The sequence below is a fragment of the Mercurialis annua genome, linkage group LG7 (assembly GCF_937616625.2).
Source record: "Mercurialis annua linkage group LG7, ddMerAnnu1.2, whole genome shotgun sequence".
Lineage (NCBI taxonomy): Eukaryota > Viridiplantae > Streptophyta > Magnoliopsida > Malpighiales > Euphorbiaceae > Mercurialis > Mercurialis annua.
The window spans coordinates 47,828,406-47,841,776 of NC_065576.1; the positions used below are offsets into that span (position 1 = coordinate 47,828,406).

Below are 13,371 nucleotides of genomic sequence, written 5' to 3' on the forward strand. Positions count from 1 at the left end.
CAGAGGTTCTCAACTTGGAAACATTTTTAGTGTGAGATAATTACTAGTAGTATTTAGGAAAAGTTATAAAAATAGTTTAACGAGGGTAAAAAAAATTAAAGTATGTTTTTTTTAAAGTTTTTTCATTTTTAAATTGTATTTTTTTTGAGATATCTGATATCTATTTGCAATGTATTACAAACAAAAAAGTGTAAAGAGATAGCTTTTAAATAAAAATTAAACTTTTGAATTTAAAACATATTTTTTAAATTGATTTTTTCTAAAATGATTTTATGATTTTTCATACTGAGTTAAAATTATTATTTTTCTATGTTATAAAGCTTAAGACAACTCTAATAAAAATTGGTCCAGCATTCAGTACATTTAGTTCAAAAGAATATAACCGTGTTTAATTTACGACATGAATTTTTTTTTCTTCTAAAATTTACAGTATTTTAATTAAATAAATTATCAAATAAATTTATTTCTAATTCAGAATAAAATCAAAGAACAGTTCACTAATTTTCTTTTTTCGTATTTCTGAAATATGTTTTAAATATTTCTTTTGTAAATTTTAATGCCTTTTTGTTACTAAAAAGTAGTAGATGATAGAAGGATTAAAATAATAAAGTCAATACTTGGAAAGAGTTTATTTATGCAATTGACGTATTTTTATTTGAGTGTGATTATTTTACGCAACAATTGTATCATATTATTCATGTAACAAGTCAACAAGCTAAGAGTTGTGTCAAGTCACCTGCATTATTAAATATTCTAATATTATAAGCATCTTATTGACTATAATATGACATAACCATTACATTTTCCTTTTTTTTGGTTGTCCATCTGATTTTTAAAGTTTCTCCCTCACTAATCTGGATACGATCCGCGTCTCGCTCTTGGCATGGTGGGTGAGTCTGTCAGCGAAAATTTTCTGCATTCACAAGGCTCGAACCCGGAATCTTGTTTAAGTGATATCAAACCGCTAATTACCACTTGTACCAACTCCTGGTAGTTGCATTTTCCTGCTTTGAGTTGTCTATAAAGCTTGAAGATGCATGTTCATTATACAAGTAATTAAATAGAAACTCATATTTAAGCCAACAGGTATCATTATCATAGTCCAACATGTTGCCCACAACCTTAAAATCTTCCAAAAGAACCAACGAAATAGTCAACTCTTTGCTTGCTTAAATAGAAACAATAGCACAAAATTTGTCCCTAACTTAGCTTTTTGAACAAAAAATGGCTTGCAGGATCAGTATCACTCTACAGTTTCTTTATCTTGTTTTAATTCTAACTGAGTTAACAGTACTGGACGCTAAAAAGACCAACTCTAATTTTGCAAGATGTATTCCAATGGAGAAGGAAGCACTCCTCAAGTTTAAAGAAAGTCTGAAAGATCCTTCTGGCTGGCTTTCCTCTTGGATTGGTGAAGATTGCTGCAGCTGGATGGGCGTCAGCTGCAACAACCTTACAGGTACGACGGACCTACATAGATCATAATAAGGATTAGCGTAAATTAATGTACACCTTTATTTGCAGTGAATGGTGTAGATTTATCGAAATGCATATTTAAGTGAACTTTTCCAATCCAATGAATAATTGTCTGCTTATAAATTTAAATTTTTAAATAATATTAATGTAGCATTAAATAATTTAATTTGTTCACCTTAATATTTTTATTTTATCCAACTTTATGAAATCACAATAAAATATTTACAAATTAATTTTCAAAAAAAAAAATATTTACAAATTATTTTATAAATTCAAATATTTGCATTTATCAATTGTGATAATTTTTTTCAAAATTTTACAGTTATATCTCAACTAAAACAATTTGTTGCAGTTGAGTCCAAATCTTTGAGTTTCACTTTTAAAATTTAAATTTGTACGCCCTTTATCAATTATAACCAGATTTTTATGATGCAATTCGAATTTAGAAAAGGATTATTATGACGAAAATCTGACCATATTTATGGTTTTGTAGCAACTCATATAAAAACACAAAAATTTGAATGCAAAAGTTTGGACACGATTGCATATTTGCATTAAACCTTTTTCAAATTGGAACTAGTTGATAAATTACGCAAGTAATTGAATTTTAAAAATAGTTGCCCCTAAAAAATATTTTATTTGTTCTACAGGAAATGTTATCAGGCTAGACCTTCAAAGCTTAAGTGCTTGTTCTTTTGTCAATGTAAGCGATCCAACATCTACAAAGAAATGTCTAGGCGGTACATTAAATCCATCTCTACTTAACCTGACAAATTTAAATTACCTAGACCTGAGTCAAAACAATTTCCAAGGAACTTCAATTCCAGAGTTTTTAGGTTCCTTAAAAAACCTGACGCATCTCGACCTATCCGGAGCTTCATTTTCCGGCATGGTTCCGTCACATCTCGGAAATCTGTCAAATTTAATTCATCTAGATCTTACAAGTTTATCTTCTAGAACAAATCTCTGGGTTTCAGACATAACCTGGCTTTCTGGTCTCTCTTCTCTTCAGTATCTTGCTTTATCAGGTTTAAACCTTAGTAAAGCTTCAGCTAATTGGCTGCAAGCAGTTAACATGCTTCCTTCGTTGTCGGAACTGCATTTTTCCGATACTGAACTCGAATACATTCCGCAATATCTACAAACTGTGAATTTTTCGTCGCTTTTAGTCCTGAATCTTGCCGGCAATAATTTTAGCTCATCAGTATTACCTCAATGGTTGTTTAATATAAGCACACTTGAGAGAATTCAGCTTTCTGATTGCCAACTTACTGGAAAATTTCCTGAGACGTCGTCGGAAAGGAGAAGATTGTGCAACTTGAAATCTCTAGATTTATCGTCTAACTTTCTTGGCGGCGGAATAACAGAGTTCATTGATGATGTTTTCGCTGGATGTAGCGAAACGAAGCTAGAGATTTTAGATTTGGGTTCAAACAATTTTATAGGAGATTTGCCTGAATCCCTGTGGTTGCTTGAAAAGTTAGATACTCTTCAGCTTCATCATAATTCATTCTCAGGTTCACTTTCGAAATCTGTCGGAAATTTATCGAGTTTAAGTTTTCTGAACCTGTCATTCAACAAGATGAAAGGGACTATTCCAGAAACAATCGGGCAGCTTTCGAGGTTATTTCTGTTAGGACTTTACGGAAATTCATGGGAAGGAATTATGACCGAGGGTCATTTTCAGAATCTGACGAGCCTCGGATATTTTCAATTATCATCATCTGCTTCAGATTCTTTAATTTTCAATGTGAAATCTGAATGGAAGCCGCCTTTTAATCTAACAAACTTGGCAATTGATGATTGCCAAATTGGCCCAAAATTTCCTGTGTGGTTAAGAACTCAAAACCAAATTTCTAGAATTATACTATCAAATGTTGGAATTGCTGACAGAATTCCTGATTGGCTTTGGACATTATCACCAAGCATTGAGTGGTTGGATCTTTCCATAAACCAATTACAGGGGAAGCTTCCTAGCTTGACAAACATGGGCAGCATTTCAGAAGCATGGGTTGATCTGGGGTTTAACCGGTTGGAAGGTTCGATTCCACTTTGGCCAAATGTGACTGGTCTCTCTTTGAGGTATTCTTTAGCACATCTAATATTTATAAAATATAGGTCTAATTACTCAAAAATGTTCAACTTTTTTGCATTTATATTATAGGCTATAGCCTCTTAAAAAACTCAACTTTTAAGCAATGTCGATAAATTCATTTCAATTGTAGCCAATTTCTCAAAAACATACCATGCATTTTCAATTTTTTATGATAAAACTTTTTAATCCAATTGTATTTCTGCTGAGAAAAAAAGAGAGTCATAAATGAAAAAGTTTATGAAAATGTTTGGCTTTGAAAAACAAAAACATGTCTAGTTGACTACAATTGAAATGTAATTATTGAAATTATGCTAGAATAATTTTTTGAACTGTTGTGACATAAATGAAAAAAGTCGGTACGTTTAGTGAATATGTCGAAAATATAAAGAATATAATCAAGAAATAATTATTTGAGGTCAACCACCCAAATGAGTAGTTCTAGTCATTTCATCACCTACTAATCAATCAATATTTCTACCAGGTATAATTTGTTGTCAGGTCCAATCCCCTCAAACATTGGAGAACTCATGCCAGAGTTACAAAACCTGGATCTTTCAAATAATTTCTTGAATGGTAGCATCCCAGATTCCATAAATGACATACAGAATCTAAATTTTCTTGATTTATCAAGAAATCAGCTTTCAGGAAACATCCCATCGAATCCGAAAGGTCTGCAATGGTTAATGGTCTTAGATTTGTCGAGTAACAATCTATTCGCTGAAATTGAGTAGGAATAATCTTTTCGGAGAGATTTCTGATAACCTGAAGAATTGCACAAAAAGCTTGTTATATCTTGATCTTGGATATAATAAATTCACCGGAACTATATCTGATTGGATTTCAGATAATTTACCGCCATTAGCATATATAGGTCTAAGAGACAATATTCTGACAGGAAATATTCCTGAAAAACTCTGTCATTTTCAGAATCTTCATATCTTGGACCTTGCAAATAATAACTTATCAGGCTCCATTCCTGAATGTTTAGGCAATTTGCCAGATCTGAAAAGTTTATCCACCAGGCGTTTCAACTCATATCCATCAATTCAGCATATTGAATTTTCGTCACGCCTTGAATTGGTAGTCAAGGGTCGAAAAAACGAATACACCAAAATTATTCCTCTTGTTAACGTTTTAGACTTATCCCACAACAGTTTTTCAGGAAAAATACCTGAAGAAATAACAAATCTTTCAGCCTTGGGAACATTGAACTTATCCTGGAATCACTTGACAGGAAAAATACCCGACAATATTGGAAAAATGCGATGGCTCGAAAGTCTCGACCTATCATATAACAATCTTTCAGGACCTATTCCTATGAGTATGTCTTCATTGACTTCATTGAGCTATCTGAACTTGTCACACAATAACTTGTCGGGTCGAATTCCAACAGCTAATCAGTTCTTAACTTTCGACGATCGTTCAATTTACGAGGGTAATAAAGAATTATGTGGGCCACCATTGACAGCCAGTTGCTCAAGAGGAAGTGAGGAAAATGAGAGTGGTGATAATGATGAAAATGAAGATGAACATGAAATTTTATGGTTCTATGTAAGTATGGGGCTAGGGTTTATCTTTGGATTTTGGGCAGTTTGTGGTACATTAGTCATTAAAAAGTCTTGGAGACAAGTGTATTTTGAATTCATAGATGAAAGGAAAAAGAAACTATTTTTTATTATTTCTGTGAATGTTGAACAATTTCAAAGGCTATTTAAGAGGAGAAATTGAGATTGTATTTCATAAAAGGAATTAAATCATTATTACTTTTTTCTTCCCTTTGGATTTTTTTCAAATCACTTTTTAATTATACTTTAACCGTAATATCTTTAATCTTGCGTTTTGACATTTCATTTATATTTTCGGAAATTTTTTTGAAACTCGAAACTCTATCTTTATAAAATATGCGTATTTCGCCATTTTCCCCGCGTTAGTATTTTCCATTTCAGCTTTTCCATACATCCTTAGTCAATTTGTAGTGTGTGAATTGGGATTTATGAGCGACTATTACAATTAAGTTGCAAATTTTAGAGTGAAAAAATGTTTTATTTCTTCATATTTATAATATTTATCGCATCTGATTTTTTTTGGGTCTACAATATTTGTCACTTTAGAGTTTTAAAAAAGCATTAATTGTTATTTTTTTAAATTTATCCCTTGCAATAATTAACTTTAGTAAGTTTTAAAAACTAGTCAAACATACAAATAATTGTAATTAATATGAATAATTTAGTAAAAATATATACAAATCAAGACATATTCATTATTTTTTTAATCTATGTGAAATGGTCAAATGCAACAGATATTATGGAACGGAAAAAGTAATATTATAATGGAACTGACGCGTCGGAAGAATATGACAGTTTTTAATCTTTTAATTTTTTTTAATAAAGTTTAAAATATTAATAACAATATTTTATTAAAAAAAATTCAATTTAATTTAATTAATTCAGATTTTAAATTAATTCAGATTTTAAAATTAAATTTTAAAAATAAATGATTTATTTGAATTTTTTCAAGTGGAAAAGAATATAATTCTAACGTGTGATTTAATGGTTTGAATGATTTTATTCTTGGATTAAAATAATTGTCCAAAATTAAAAACAACTGAGAGTGCAATTGAAATTTAAAGGTGCATATTATAGTACAATTAGTGATTTTACAACATCTAGATAAAATTAGAAAAGGATAAAAGATAGCCATAAACTTTGTGTTTGTGGATGGAACCCCCCAAGAAGGGTTAGAATGGTAGTTCCTGCTCCTTGAGAGGTACCAAATAAATGATTACCTAAATCGGGATTTTTTTTTGGGATATTAGACTATATAGATAAAGGATTGAAATAATAAAGTCAATACTTAGAGAGTGTTTATCCACACAACGGAAGTATCACGTCATTTTTGCAATAAACCAATAAAAATTTGCGATAGAGAATCTTTTTTTTTTTATTATTAAACATTTGCACATGGCTGACGCCTCATTAATTTGTTGCATAAATGACATGACGCGACCGTTATATTGTATAATTATTCATATTTAGAAATCATTTGAAGATTTCTCACCTTGAATTAGAGTTGTTCATTTAGCTTGAACATGTATGTTCATCAAATAATTTTACAGCACAACGATTGTGCTAAGTCTTTTGGATAATAAACCAATGAGACTTTAGCCGTGGACTAACATTTAATTATAAAAATAAATAAAAATTAAAAAAAATTATTATAAATATTTATTGATTTATTATAAAAATAATGTGACACAACCGCATGCATGAAATTCATTATGCTAAGTAATAAAATAGAGACTCGTATTTAAGTCAACAGCTAGCATAGTCCAACATGTTGCACACAACCTTAAAATCTTCAAAAACCTACGAAATAGTCAACTCTTTGCTTGCTTAAATAGAAATAGTAGCGCAAAATTAAACTTGTTCATAGTGTTGGATATCTAGATCCACCTTTTCAGGGTCTGACTTGGACACTAAATTTTTGTTCAAAACTCGGTTTGAGTCCAAATTCGAAAAAAAAATCGGTATTTTATGGGCGGGTTCGAATTTCTATTTTTTAGTAATTTTTCATATAAGTCTGAAGAACCCAGACCGAGCTCGTGTTAATAGTGTGTAAGGGCCGAATTTAAATAGCAAATATGAACCTCGAACCAAGCTCGGGCCAGACTTGAGCTTACCAAAATATTAGTAAAGCCCGTTAAGCCCGGTCCATGAATAGTTGTATGCAAAATTGACTTTAATATACATGTACAATATGTAAACCAAGAGTGCAACTAGAAGGGGGGGGGTTGAATAGTTGCTAATTAAAAATATTACGGATTAAAACGATTGGCAACTATGTTTAGAGAAGGGTAGAGAAGTAGACACAAGATTTTATAGTGGTTCGGTGATTAACACATTCACCTACATCCACTTCCCTCAAACTAGAGGTTTCCACTAAACTTGGAGTTTTGGCAAGTTCACTCCCAACTTAGGTTTTCCAAGGCTAAACCCAAACCAATACAAATGCTTAGTTTTTCACAAAGGGCAAAACTAACAAAACCAACAACAACTCTAGATTTTCACTAAGGCAAATCTAGAAACCAAACAAACTACAACAATTGAGTTTCATGGACTAACTCACAACCAACAAGTTTTGAAAGGTTTTTCACACAAGTAGTTGAAGTTCGTTTTGAGGGCTTGAATGCTTAAGTTGTTAACCTTCATACATACATAGAGGTATGATATTTATAGTCCTCAAAACAATCTTCCCGTTACTCCTTTTGTGTGACCCAAGGAGCAACAAAAGCAGCATTTCCAATAAAGTGAAATACTGAAGAGTTCGCGGTCGCCAACTATAGTTGGCACCCGCGAACTATGATTTTGGAAATGGCCCCAACGGCACTTTTTGCTTAGGTGTCATCTCTTTATTGGTACAAGATATGACCGTTATTCTTGTCTTGTTGTCATTCATACTTCGCACTCGCGAACTCCATGCTTCGCGCTCGCGAGTCGGTTCGCTCCTTCCATTATAAAGGTTGGCATCCGCGAGGCATCCCAGTGAGTTTTGCTGTCTGGAAAAGTTGGCACCCGCGAACTAAAGTTAGCGGTCGCCAACTATAGTTCGCACCCGCGAACATAAGTTGGCACCCGCCAACTTTGTCTGGAAGTCTAAAATTCCAAAACTTGACCTTTTGCTAGAGGGGTGCTATAATCATTCCAAGTGTTCTATAATGTCTCTACACACTTAATAAAAAGGTTAGAACACTTTGTGTTGATTGTCATTATCAAAATCAAGGAGATATTGAATTGGATAAAGGCCAACATTCTCCCCCTTTTTGATTTTGACAATCAACTAAAATAAATGGCCAAGTGTATAGTGAGAGTTCAAATTGACTTTGGCTCCCCCTCAACCTAAGCACATAATTGAATTAACTTGAAAAGTAAACAAGTTGAGCACTTAGTCATTTTAGCACAAAAATAGAGAAATATGAAGAAAAAAACATTTTAGAACATTCATATGATGTTATCATATGATTTCTCTCCCCCTTTGTCAAAAGCAAAAAGTAGAACAAGAATATATGACTAGTTTAAAATAATTGCAAGAGAGAAAAAAAAGTTGAAAAAAAAAATAATCAATCTTGCAAAACACTTTAGACAAGATAATAATGAGTGTGACACAAAAGAACAATTATGAATCAAGGGAGATAAAATTGAATTGCAGTTCATAAAGTCCAAACATTTAACATGCATAAACACTCAATACAAGAGCTAAAACTTTAACAAAAAAAAAAATCAAATCGATTGAGATCATTTTGCAAAACAATTACTCAATCACTCAAAAAATGAGAGCCTCTCAATTGATCATTGGCTCGATTTGAGATAGGTAAGCAAAATTATTAACGGCTTTAGATCTAGTAAATATACCTTGTTGTAATCCGCCAATTACTTGCTCCTTCGGGTGGTTCTTTGATGTCCTTGAGACTTTTGGTAGATCCACACCTTGAGACATTTCTTGATCCATTTGAACATCATTTTTAATATTTGGCTCATTTAGAGGAACCGCCTCTTCATTGATGTCACATAAATCAAAATGATCTACAAAATAATAAATACCTTTCCCATCAAGTGGATCATATTCATCAAAGACCACATATTTGGATTCTTCAACAATCAAGGATGATTTGTTAAAGACTCTATAAGCCCTCTTTCTTGTAGAATAGCCTAAAAATATACCTTCATTTGAATTTGAGGCAATTTTATTTAGATTATTCTTTATATTCAATATGAAGCACTTACACCCAAAGACTCTAAAATAAGAGATATTAAGTACACTTCCCATCCAAAGTTCATAAGGAGTTTTATTCAAACAAGGTCTTTTCAAAATACGGTTTTGAATATAGCATGAAGTATTAATGGCTTCCGCCCAAAAATATTTTGGCAAATTATATCCACTCAAAAGAATTCTTGCCATTTCCACGAGTGATTCATTCTTCCTTTCAACTATCCCATCAAATTGGGAAGCTTTAGGAGAAGAGAGCTCAAAGGAAATGTCAAGATTTTTGCAAAACTCTTCAAAGAGTGGATTTATAAAATTTCCAACATTATTACTTCTTATGCTAACAATGAAATAACCCATTTCATTTTGAACAAATTTTGAAAAACTTTTAAAAGCTTTAAAAGCATCTTCCTTACGAACTAAGAATATTACCCAACAAAATCTAGAGTAATCATCAATTAAGACAAAGGTAAAGTGCTTACCACTCATACTTCCTATGGAAGATGGTCCAAAAACGTCCATATGAATTAATTGAAGGGGAATAGATGAGTTTACACCTTTCTTTTCCTTGAAGGATGATTTGTGTTGCTTCCTACTTTGACATGAAGAACAAACTTTGTCCTTTTCAAGGGACATATCCGGAATTCCTTTCACTAACTCTTCATCCTTCAAGTTTTCAATCAACTCCATGTTTGCATGAGCAAGCCTTCTATGCCATATCCATGGCTCATTCTTGATAGTCATAAGACACTTGAAAGTATGGTTAGAAATTGAGTTTAAATCAATTATGTAGATGTTGTCATTTCTTTCTCCCCTAAGGATTGTCTTGTTATCACTCACTTGAATGAGGTAACAACCCTTAGAGTCAAAAGTGACCCTTAACCCATTGTCACACAATTGACTTACACTTAACAAGTTGTGCTTCAATCCATCAATTAAAAGAATATTTTTAATACAAGAGGATGAACTAGAAGACTTACCAACATTACCTATACCCATAATTTTGCTTTGAGCATTGTCTCCAAAGATCACATGGCCACCATTCTTTGCTTGAAGTGTTGTGAATAGTCTTGAATTTCCGGTCATATGCCTTGAGCATCCACTATCCACACACCATGATTGATTTCCGTTGATGGCCTTGCCTTTTCCCTATAACATAAGTTCAAGCAATTTTAGGTACCCAAATGTACTTGGGTCCTTGTGGGTTAGTCTTAGTGCCATTCAAATGAACCATGTTCAAATGAATTTTTCTAATATAGCATCTACCATTTGTGTGCCCAACTTCCATACAATAAAAGCATTGAATAGATGACTTAGCCTTCTTAGGCTTGAATCTCAAGGCTTTAGGAGATGGTTGATTACCATGGTCACAAGAGCAACATTTATGATGTTGTCTTGTGTAGGTGTAAGCATTTCTAACCTTAGATTTTTGTCCCTTAAGGTTAGAGTCTCTAGGCTTAGCATTCTTGAGAATGCTTGGTCTAGTAGCTTTGGCCTTTGCACTTGTAGAAATGCTTGGCTTTGGAGCTTGAGGCTTGTCATCCTTAGATGCATTAGCCTTAGCCTTGGAAGTGCTATCATCCTTCTTAGTCATTGAGGGGCTAAAGGATGTACACTCCTTAAGAGGATCCATATCAATATAATAAGATTGAGTGGTCCTTGCCCTCTTAAGTGAGATCTTAGGAGGAGGATATGATGAAGAGCTAGCTAAATTTCCCAAATCTTCTTTTGAAAGAATAGTTGATTTTTGAAGCTTGGATAAAGAAGATTTGTACTCATTTACTTCATTCTTTAACTTCTCATTTTCCTTTTTTAAAGTCTCATGGGAAGTAAAGTTTGAAGCATTGATTTGAAGTAAAGATTCTTGTAAAGCTTTATTTTGTAAATTCAAAGAAAAAATTTGTTTTTGAAAATCATTAAGCTTGGCATCAAGAATAGAAAATTCTTCTTTAGATTTTGAAATCTTTCTTTTATAATCATTTACTTTCCTAGCCATAGTCTTCATCATTTCAACCTTCTCATCATCACTATCACTAACATAATCCGAAATGAGAGGAGCATCACTTACCTTGGAGGTGGATTCTTCAAATGCCATGAAGCATTGAGTGTCCTCTCCTTCATCACTTTTAGGATCATCCTTACTTGAGTCATCATCCCAAGTCTTGTGGATTTTTGTTTTGTTCCATCTTGTAGAACTTCTTTTTGAATTAGGACATTCATTTCTCATATGTCCTTTTACTCCACAATGAAAGCACTTCATGTCTTCCTTTTTGAAGGCTCTTTTATGGAACACCTTCTCCTTTCCATTATCAAGCTTTCTTTTTATGAAGATGTTGTATCTCTTGATGAAAGATTCCATCTCTTGATCACTTACATTCTCCCAATCATCATAGAGTGGACTTCTTGGAATGTAGCTTGAATCCTCCATTGCACTTGGATCTTTGAACTCTTGCAATTAAGCAATACTAGAGTACTAAGCTTTGATACCAATTGTAAACCAAGAGTGCAACTAGAAGGGGGGGGGGGTTGAATAGTTGCTAATTAAAAATATTACGGATTAAAACGATTGGCAACTATGTTTAGAGAAGGGTAGAGAAGTAGACACAAGATTTTATAGTGGTTCGGTGATTAACACATTCACCTACATCCACTTCCCTCAAACTAGAGGTTTCCACTAAACTTGGAGTTTTGGCAAGTTCACTCCCAACTTAGGTTTTCCAAGGCTAAACCCAAACCAATACAAATGCTTAGTTTTTCACAAAGGGCAAAACTAACAAAACCAACAACAACTCTAGATTTTCACTAAGGCAAATCTAGAAACCAAACAAACTACAACAATTGAGTTTCATGGGCTAACTCACAACCAACAAGTTTTGAAAGGTTTTTCACACAAGTAGTTGAAGTTCGTTTTGAGGGCTTGAATGCTTAAGTTGTTAACCTTCATACATACATAGAGGTATGATATTTATAGTCCTCAAAACAATCTTCCCGTTACTCCTTTTGTGTGACCCAAGGAGCAACAAAAGCAGCATTTCCAATAAAGTGAAATACTGAAGAGTTCGCGGTCGCCAACTATAGTTGGCACCCGCGAACTATGATTTTGGAAATGGCCCCAACGGCACTTTTTGCTTAGGTGTCATCTCTTTATTGGTACAAGATATGACCGTTATTCTTGTCTTGTTGTCATTCATACTTCGCACTCGCGAACTCCATGCTTCGCGCTCGCGAGTCGGTTCGCTCCTTCCATTATAAAGGTTGGCATCCGCGAGGCATCCCAGTGAGTTTTGCTGTCTGGAAAAGTTGGCACCCGCGAACTAAAGTTAGCGGTCACCAACTATAGTTCGCACCCGCGAACATAAGTTGGCACCCGCCAACTTTGTCTGGAAGTCTAAAATTCCAAAACTTGACCTTTTGCTAGAGGGGTGCTATAATCATTCCAAGTGTTCTATAATGTCTCTACACACTTAATAAAAAGGTTAGAACACTTTGTGTTGATTGTCATTATCAAAATCAAGGAGATATTGAATTGGATAACGGCCAACACAATAATGTAAAGAATTTGTTAGAATAATAAATGCCGAATTGATATTTTACTAAGTAAAGTGTTAATGAGAGAAACAGTCGGCTTTCTTTATCAAATGTGGGCTCAGAGGAGTGCATGAAACTTATCTGTGAGTACAAATAGCTGGAGGTATGGGTATAAATGTGGCAGGCCGAGTCCAAGTTCGTTGACGTTCGAGCTCGAACTCAAACTCGAGCCTGTATAACAATATTCAAACTACTTAAACTTGATTTTAAGCTCGATTTGGGTTCAATAAAAATAAAATCATTATATTTGATGTATTTAATTTTTCATTTCAAAATATGTAATTTAATCAATTAATATAATACACACCTAAATTCAAAGATAAAACAACTGATATAATAAAAAAAAATTATTATTTTATTTTTATAAGAGACCCGTTCGGACTCGCGAGTCATACGAGCCTAGTACCTAATATTCAAGTTCGGTCCGAAATGAAACCTGAAGAAAATGGAGA

At 33.2% G+C, this 13,371-nt stretch overlaps 1 pseudogene; it reads left to right on the forward strand.

Moving 5' to 3' along the window:
• Window positions 1-1,224: 1,224 nt before the first annotated feature.
• On the forward strand, window positions 1,225-5,299 carry LOC126656482 (receptor-like protein EIX2; annotated as a pseudogene).
• The last annotated feature ends 8,072 nt before the right edge of the window (window positions 5,300-13,371 follow it).